The following is a 10,275-nucleotide window of genomic DNA, read 5'->3' on the forward strand; positions in this document are numbered from 1 at the left end:
GTCCCGCCCCCTGCCCCACAGTGATTTACATTTCTGCTGGCTGCCTTGGGCACTCGAAACATACTGCTGGGGAGGGTCATGTGACTGATCTTGTAAATTCCCTTTGCTCCCCTGTCAGAAAGACATTTTTCTGTGGGGAAGCAAAGAAATCTGTGGGGGACATAAATTCTGTGCATGCACATTGGCGCAGAATTCCCCTAGGAGTATTATTTATACTAAGTTGAACAGCTTCAACAGGAAAGTTTGCCAGCAACCCGGCTTGGACTAGCCTAGTGGTGAGTGTCGCCTTCTCAGAGAAGAGAAATCCTTGTGCCAAGTCCCTGCTCAAAGGAGGTGTTCAAGTCCCAGTCCCCACGGTAGTGCTCTAGCTATTGGGTAGAAGTGGGCCACCCCCTCCTTCTCCTTGGTTTTGTGATCCATCCCTTCATTTCCTTTGCTTTTATTTCAAAGAAGGCTAAAATGCCTGAAAATTAAATGAACCATTTCATTTCAGGTTGAATAAAATGTTCCATTTGACCCCAAAACAAAACTGTTCCGACTTTTTCAATTTGCTAAAAATTGTGAACATTTTTGGTTTCGATTCGACCGGAATCAACATTTTTTCTAATATTTCAAAACCGCCAGCAAACTGAAAAGTCAGCTCTGCTGCCAACAACGCCAAAACTCCGGTGCTGCCAAATAGTGAAGCGGATTCTTTCAACACTTGCTGAAAAGTATCCCGAATAGTACTGTAACACGTGGGAACTTCCATCTATAGATCACCAAGAACTTTACATAGAAGGGTCAGGATTATTATCCTCATTTTACAGATGGGGAAAAGGCAGGGCCGAGAGTTTAAATGACTGGCCGTGCTGTGTAACCTTAGGCAAGTCAGTGGCAGAGTCAGAAATGGACCCCTGGAGTTCTAGCTCGTAGACTTTGTAGCTGTGCCGTTGTTGAGCCATAATGTAGACCAGTGGTCCCCAACCTTTTTCGTCTGGCGGGCGCCAGATGACGAGCCACGGAGGACTGTGGCGGCGGACGAGCATCCGCCGAAATGCCGCCGACAAGCAGCGTCATCCAGAGGTGTCACCGTCTAAATACCGCCGAATTTTGGCGGCATTTTGGCGGTGACGTCTCTGGATGACGCTGCTTGTCGGCGGCAAGCAGCATCATCCAGGGGTGTCGCTGCCAAAATTCGGCAGCATTTCAGTGGATGCTTGTCCGCTGGCCAGTACGCGGGCGCACTTAGACGCCCCGGCAGGCACCAGACCAGGATTTAGTTTTGTGTGCTAGCCACTGGAAGATGCAGCCAGAGAGATAACAAAGGGAACGGCTTGCTGCACTGAGACTGAACAAATAAAAGCACGTGACTGGACTCAATGACCTCTCGAGGTCCCTTCCAGTCCTAGAGTCTATGAATCTTAGACACTATTACAAATTAGGACCAGGTTCTCTTCCGCTCTGAAACCTTTGCCCAATGGGCCAAGTGAGGTCCATGTGAATAAAGCCTACAGGGAGGGCTACCGTAAGGGCAGCTTTGTTTGGCTTTATACCCAGCTCTAGAAGTTGCAAAATTAATAGCAAAAAAAAATGAATGCAGCATCTCGTTGCCATTGATTAGACAGAGACAGAAGTGAAAGAAAATAACTGGACAGAAATCAATACAATCCTCACTTTATTTTCACCTTAAGTATGTAACAGCATCACACCTGGCTTTAGGTTGTTTAAAAAAAAAATTTCATACTGCATTTTACTCAATGTTCAGAATAAATGGTAAAATGTAATAAATGTAAACTGCACTGGCACCATTTTTGCTCAATAAATAAAAAAAAAAGAAAGACAGAATGCTTTATGTAGACTGCACACTACAGTATCTAAATAAATAACATAAGTTACTTTGAATAAATAGAGATCATCTCAAATACAGATGCATTGCATCAACTTCTTGCAGTTGGTCATTCAAGCCAACAATGCGGGAATGGAAGGGGCTGAACAGATGAAATTGACCAGCGCTGAAGAATGGACCATGGTTACTAGGAAGAACCCAGTAAAATAACTTGATCCTGTGTAATTTACAAAGAGAAATGAAATATTGTTTCCCATTCCCATTGTGTTTCTTTCAATTAATTTGAAACTACTCTCCTCTTTGAAATTGGGACTATGCCATAACTGTATTCCTTGCTCAACCAAGATTGAATGTATTCAGTAACCCTGTTTATTAAGAAAACAGATTTTTTTTTCCTCCCTAAAAATAATTTGTCTTCATAAATTAGGCAATCCGATTTAACAAAAAAGTTTCTGGAACTATTTAAGTAAGGAATGGCCCGTTTGCCAATGGTTTCACTCAAATGAAAACAATGAAATTGGGCTGCTTCTCCCACATACACCAATGCAAATCAGAAGTGACTCCAATTCAGCCAGTGGAGCTGCAACTGGTCTAACCACCTCTGGACTTCACAATCCTTCTTGCACTGGCCAATGCTATGAATATCTAGTAAAAACACAGAAGAGGGTAAAATCATCTACCAACTCTCATGGCTTGATCACAACTGCCAGAATTTTTTTTTTTTTTAAATGCGTCGTGTCTGGAAAGTGCGTCATTTTTCAAACGCTATGAAATAGCTTTGCCCTTTATTGGTGGGTAGTAGTTAAAGCTAATGGCCGATCTGCAGCATACAGATATGCAAGTTGCAGGGGGAAAAAAACCATAACAGATGTTATTGTTATTAACAATAAATAATTCATGGGATGGTGAAGAAAGAGCCAGGCGGCAGATTTGGATGTCGCTTTCACGTAGAGAATTTTCCCTTTCTGCATATTAGACATTCTTTGGGAGGCCTAAAATCTCTTACTGCAGCCGAGAAGGAGATGCAGAAGCATTTGTCAAATAATAGAGAGAGAGAGAGCCTATTAAAAACAGATTTCAGTGAATAAGCAATGGAGGAGCACCCAGTATTGACCGATTGAGCAACATTGTTACGTAACACAAACAGAGGGACTTACAGTTCCTCTGTGTAATGGCCCCAAATACAGCGCTGGACAGGACACACACATTAAAATCCTTTGGCGAGAGGGAGGGAGCTTGGCACTCAGAATGCCAAACGTTAACACTCACATTCAAACAAGAAATCAAACCAAACCAATTCAGCCGGCCACATTTGCGGTACGGCACCGCAGAGATCAGGCATTCGAGTGCCCTCTGTTGTGCTACTGAATCATTTCCTTGGTTCTTTACTAACAATGGGGCTGTGATTTTTGGAAAGGGGTTTTCCTAACCGACGCCCTGCCTGCAAATGCCAGGTAGAATCGCCTTGGGCTAGAGCAGGTTGGTAGCCAGAATGACACGGCAGTCAGCAAGGCTTTCAAAGGCTTTATTGGGCATTCGGATAGATCAGAACATTTTCATCAGCTTCAAGATGAGAAGAAGCAGCCTCAACCATTGGGCTGGAAAACCGAGGCGAAGAGGGCAGCTGTAGCTCCGAGTTAATGGATGGCCTCAACACTTCATATAATGAAACTTCACTTTCCCTTGGCAACCCCTCCTGTCACAACAATTCAGTGCTGGCCATCTAGACAGATCTCAAAGCACTTCACGAACCCATTGTACAAACAGTGGCCAAATTCTGCCCTTGGACACATACAAGTGACATGCAGGTATCTGAGGATGGGACATCCACCCCCCAAAATGCAGCCTCCTCTGGGGTGAAACACACCCGCTGTTTAGCAACACCACAGACAGGAAATGGCTACAGCTCCTATCCTAAAGAAACTGAGATCGGCTCAGGAGACGTCACGCCACAGTCCCTCCTTCTGTGGCACCTTTGCAACAACAGCGCCGAGATCCAACCAACGGGAGCCATCTTGCTCCTTGTCTCGCTCCTGTTTCCACGCCTCTCACTACAACTGCAAGTCTCCCACATGTCTATTCATCACGTCCTCTTCTAGAGTGATGTGATAGCTGCCACCTTGGCTGGCACTCTGGGGACTGAAGCGGGGAACCTACAGAGGCTAAAAGCAGAAGCTGCTACAGCTGGAGCTAAAATTCCCTAGCTAGGGTTGTAACGGACATATCCTCTGTGTGATCCTCTGTGGATCAGGCCCAGAGCGGGACCTGTAGTTCTCACTGACCGGTGAGTTAGTCACACCTCTACAATAGCGTCAGCGTGGGTCCCAGGAAGGACAGGGAGAAGATCTGGATCGCTACATAGGAAACAGTCGTACTCCACGAATAAACTCAAAGGGCCTCACACGGGTTATAACGTTGGCTCACTGGACCCATTTTGTTTTACACGAGGGGTGCCAGGCCTCCTCCGGAACTGTCCTGGAGGCTCCTGGAACGAAAGAGGATGCTTTAATGAAAGATGATGCCATGCGATGAAACCTCCAGGAATACGTCCAACCAAACCCGGCAACCCTGTTTTACACCAGCAAAAGTGATTTCAGAATCCAGCTCAAAAGGCCAAGATTCTTAGCAATCCTCAGTGCCCAGCTGGAGACACCTTAAGGGGGCCTGATTTCCAGGGGGCGGGTGGGAGGGTAGCTCAGCTGTTGCTGAAAATCAGGCCCGTTTAAGGTAACTCAGGTCAGGCACCCGAAATTACTAGACACTGCTGAAAATCTTGGCCTTTGGGCCTGATTTGGACATCACTTAAACCAGGTGTGACTCCACTGACATCAGTGTAAACCAAACTCTTCCCTCCAATTCCCACTGATTTCAATGGGAGCCTGGTGTGATTGTGAATAATTTCCACAGGATCAGACCGTAAGAGTTTGTCTTCCCTGCAAAGATAAGTTGAGTGTTGCCCCGAACTCGAGTCCCTGCCACGCACAGACGGCCTTCACTGGCGTATGGCGCTGCATTTTGCTGCAATCGGCTGGCCTGTCCGGGGTTATGGGTTACATCTTGAGAGAGCACAACTCATCAGTTGCTAACACAACCACCCCATAGTGTGGACGCAGGCTACTGACACTCCCAAGCCTCTGCTCTTCCAGAGCCTTCCCATAATTCCCCACGTGTGGCCAGACAGGAAGTTCTCCCAGAATTCACTAGGAAATCAGTGTCAGAGCAGCTCTGCTTACTGTGGGCTCAAGTCATTACGGGATAAATATCCCCAGAAGTCTTCGTGCCATGCACGTGTGAGTGCAGCGCCAGTGAGGACACGGCTGCTCGAGTGTTACCTTGTGGTGTGGCTGCTCTCACTCAAGCTTGGCTCGCACGAGAGAAGCCACCTGGCGTGGAGATAATTCAAGTGGAGCTGGTTGGGAATTTTTTGAAAAAACTTGGGGTTTTTTGGTCAGAAGATGCTGGCTCATCGAAATTGAAATTTTCCCCAGGAAAGGGTTAGTTTCAGGAAGGTTTCTCACAAGAGAATAAAAGAGACACCTACTCCCCCTATCCCCCCAGAGTAGCCAACTGCCCAGTGATCAGGGCACAGTCCTGGGGTGGTTGGGGGAGACCCATTTCCAGGAGTGGGTTATTGGCGATTCTGGGTGTTTCTCTCTCTCGTTTTCCACGACAAATTCCAAAAGGTCTCAATTTCATCACACTGCAGAACAGGGAACATTTCGAAATCTCAAAACATTTAGGCAGGATGGGAAAACCGTTTCCCACCTGAGAGAACTCTGCAATGAAGACCTATCCAAGTATATCAACCCACAGAACCCCTGTTCCCTGTCTGCTGCATTCTGGCCCCAGCCATAGATCATCTTTTCTTTTTAAACCGGAGACTCTGCAAACAAAACCAGGTTCACTTTTTAGAGCAGAGTGGGATGGGAACCAAACGCTCAAGAGGCCATTTACTCTTCTTCAGTTTTTTTAGAAGTCAGAACATCCCGTGATCCCAGCTCCCAAGTTGAATGCTATTGCATTTGCTAGCCAGGCCCATGGCCTGAGGCGGTATGAGGGGATTTTTTCATTCAGAACTGTTGCTGTGACACAAGCCATGCTCGGAAACAATAATTTAAATAGCAATTGTGTAGGCAGTGCTGGTCAGACTGTTTGCTGGGAATAAATCCATTGAATATTTGTCAGCTTTAGCGCCCCCCCCCCCGCCCCAATGAATCGATCCAGATTTCTGCACCTGACTTCATTACTTACAAGCATTTACCTTTCACAGTACTTAGCTCTGTAATTGATCGAGCACTCACTGAATCCATGGGAAAACTCCCGTTGTTCACAAGCGAATGCAGGGTGGTGCATGAAGAAGAGACATTCCCCAACCAAAACCCTTGTTCCTACCAATAGCCAGGACTAGCAGATGTAACAACAAGGGGATGAGAGCAAAGGAAAACAAAGAGCTATTTTGGTTCTGAACGCCTGCACCCAAACACTATGGCCACCTCTCATATTGCATCAATTCTTCCATTCCCTGACATCTTTCATAATGGCTTATTTTTCTGCATGCCTAAAGGAAATGAAAACCATGAAGAAATTAGCATTGATCTTCCCTAGGGCTCTGCCACGAACCACACGGATTACCAAAGTGCTACGCTCCAGTGGTCCACCCCATCTGTTTTCTTGTCTCCAAAAGTGACATTCAGTTTACATACACGTGGAATCTCTTGACTGTTGCTAGCATATCAGGTTTCCCTCGGATGTAAATATCACCCTACACTGATTCTGGCAAAGTGCTAATCTTCATCTACAGTGCTAATCTTCACTTGTCTACAGTGAATAGTCATAAAAATCACACGTGTCTTTGATTTATCTATCACCTGGGTGACATTTTGATCTGATTTATACCTCGGGCAATTCTCCATGAAGCCAGTAAACTGGAGTCTCCAGTCACTAATGCCAAGTTCACACTGATGCAACTCCTCTGACTTCAACATAGTTACTCTTGTGAATGGAGAATCTTAGCTCCTTGGAGTTGCATAAGGGCTGGGGGGGGGGGGGGCGCCGGGCAAGGCATCACAGAATTTGGCACATCAAATAAAATGAAAAGCAAAGGCCTGAGACACAGGTGGAATGGATTAAAGGGACCAATTCGCCTCTCATGTACCACAGTGCAAATCAGCAGCAATCCCACTAAACAACAGACTTGCGGTGGAGTAAAAAAAGGGTGTAAGCGATCGTAGAATCAAGCCCAAAGAGGGGAATTCCACCACACAGCCTCGGGCTGAATTCTCATGCACAGCCTGCATTAGGAGGTGGAAGTTCTTGTGCTATATTCAGTGTATTTTGTAGAAAATATACACATTGGCTGTTAAGTATCAGAGGGGTAGCCGTGTTAGTCTGGATCTGTAAAAAGCAACAGAGAGTCCCTGTGGCACCTTTAAGACTAACAGATGTATTGGAGCATAAGCTTTCGTGGGTGAAAGTGGGCATTCACCCACGAAAGCTTATGCTCCAATACATCTGTTAGTCTTAAAGGTGCCACAGGGACTCTCTGTTACATTGGCTGTTGTCACTTGTGAACTAGCAGGCGCTTGGGTTAGCCAAGCCTGCTGCTGAAGAGACTTTAAGTACACCATGTTCGCATCCCCATTAGGGCATTAGACATGGTTTGTAAAGCTGGGTACAAGTGAAGCAAAGCATTGCGGTAAACAGCTGCCTTTTGCAAACTGACCGGCGGTTTTACATGTGTGTACAAATCCAACAGATGGACTTTATTCCCCCTCTCCTCCTGCCAGTTTCTACATCTGGGCTCCTCTTTCAAAGGTGAGGGTAAAGATTAGGATTCCAGAGCCCAGCAGCCTGCTTTTATATGGAAGCAGGGTGCAAGTGAGTCAAAGCCCGCTGAATGATGATGTTTATATTGCTTTGATACATCTCGGCTCCGTTCAGCTAAGAGCAGCTTTTGGATCCAATGCAAAAAAGCCTGACCTTTGGCAGGGGTCAGAAATCTATGCTCTTCACTCTCCACGTTACATTTTTCATGTCTTGCAGAAGATACACACAAGAAGTATTTGGGTTCCCATTCACATTACAGGCTGGGATTTTCAAAGTCAGGCTCCCAAGTCCCCCTTGACATTTTTTCGGAGTCGCGTGCCTAACTCCCCTTGTCTCATTTGCAAATCCCAGCCGTAGATGCTAATTATCTAGGCGAACAGGAAGGACGAAACACATTTTCCCTGACTGCTGTGAAAAAGAAACAAGAGGGACAGATTCTGATCTCCGCTACTTTAATGTGGAGTGTCTTCCGATTTATAGCGGCTGTATCTGGGATCAAAGCCTGGCCCACAGTTGGGCAAAAGACAGGGAAGTCCATAACAATCAAAGAATTCCAGGCCTGTTGGCTTTTCATTGTCTTGGTGAATGCCCAGTACATGACACCAATGTTCTCCTTCTGTTTATCATTTGCATTAGCTGGGAAAGGAGCCAAGAGGAGAAAACCAGCTACTCCACGCGACAAATATAGCCTGTTCAGAGACTGCAAAAGTCTGTAGTCTCATTTATTTCCCCACATAGTAAACAACACTGACCCGGCTGTAAACGCTAACCATAGACAGAAAGGGCCTGGTTCTTCTCTCACCCATGATACAAGCTACTCTACCCTATTGAAGCCAATGGGAATCGCTTGTGTACGTGCCGTGGGAAGAACGGGGCCTGGGCTCTTTGGAGACAAGGAACTAACTAAGCAGCCGATCAGCACACACAGCTCACCACACTCTCGTAAATTCGGCCAACTGGGTGGGAAGTCCTAAATCCAAGTCCTTCTAGGGTTCAGGCTCAGGTGATTGTGCTGAGTGTTTCCTGTTGCATGCAAAGGCCGCTGTAAGTTGGGTTCTTAAGATTCCTATGGATTTCAGCCCCATCTTATCTGCTGAGGTGCAAGCTCTAGGGTGGCCAGGTGCCTGGTTTTCGACTGGAAAGTCCGGTCGAAAAGGGGACCTGAGAGTGTTCGGTCAGATCTATTGACTGGACACTCAAAGTCCAGTTACTGGGAGCGGGGGAGGCGGGGACGCGTCGAGTCATCACCCACTCCAGCTCCTACTCAGCCGGGACCACCTCCTACCTGTCCTGTGTTGGTCAGCTGTAGCTCCTAGCCCTGGCTCCGCAGGCGAGTCCCTCCTGACACGGGTGGGGGGGTTGGAGGGGAAAAGCAGCAAGCAACAGGGGGGGGAGGGAAGAGGTGGGGCAGGGGTGGGGCCTCGGGGGGAACAGGCGGGGCAGGGGAGCTGCCAGCACTCCTGCTGGAGTGTCTGGTTTTTAAATATTACGAAGTTGGCAACCCTACACGCAGCTCCCGATGGACCTGTTGATTTCGACTGCTTCTGGACTGGGATCCGGCCTTTCTGATCTGCCATTGAACTTCTATTACAGCTCCAGCTAGGATGTTATTGCTCATATGTATCCTAAATGTATAGCTCTGGTCTTCCACTGTATCACAACCCAATGCATCCCTAGCCCTCAGACTAAAACGTCATCCTATGGAAACACCCATCTCTCACTCTCCAGAGTGTTTCTAAACCATTTTACAAGGTGCACTGAGGACAACCTGGTCATGTGAGCTGACCCCAGCAACGGTGGAGGAAATGGAGAGTTGATCCAGTTACTGTAGGTTGGCATGAGCCTTAAGACAAAAAGCTGATGAGAAGGAAGATGGGAAAGAGATCGTTCCAATGAGTGGGCAAACAAGAGGTGATTAGAATGGATCTGAAGGCCTACACCAGCTCTTGTGAGAAGGGAGGGTTTCTGCTGATCTCAGCAGGAATTGGATCAGGCCCTAAGGGGGGTGGAAACACCAAACGTTTGTCCATTAAAAAGCCGCATTTGAGGTAAAGTTGTGTATGAATGCCAGGGAACTCCTTTTCCTTTCAAAGGACGGCCCAGGCTGGAGCAGCCCCCCTTCCCCCCAATTTTTTGCACAGCCAAGTGGAAGTCTGGGCTCAACAGCCACCCCAGTCTTTGGGAAAGCGGAGCCCGAGGCTGGTATTTTCAAAGGCGTTTTATGCCCAAATCCCAATCAAAATGAACGGGAAGCCCCAAGGCAGCGTCAACACTCTCAGCCTTACTCGCTAATCATCCCCACTGCACAAAACTCAATGGCATTTGGGTGCCTAACTCCCTTAGGCGTGGCCTACAGACAGATTTTGTACTGGTATAACTATTTGGGTTAGGAGTGTGATTTTTGACCACTGCAGTTATACCAGTACAGCTCCTAATGTGGACACAGTTATACTAGTATAAAAGTTGCTTTATAGTTTATTCTCCTTCCCTATACTAATATAAGCACCTTTATACCAGTATAAGCGTGTCCACACTAGGGAAGTTGGACCGTTTTAATTACACTGGTATAGTCAAAGCGACATGCCCTTGAAGTGCAGACAAGGCCTTAGACTCCTTTGCAA

Source organism: Terrapene carolina, unplaced genomic scaffold (assembly GCF_002925995.2).
Source record: "Terrapene carolina triunguis isolate 2854851 unplaced genomic scaffold, T_m_triunguis-2.0 Scaffold194, whole genome shotgun sequence".
NCBI classification, from domain to species: domain Eukaryota; kingdom Metazoa; phylum Chordata; order Testudines; family Emydidae; genus Terrapene; species Terrapene triunguis.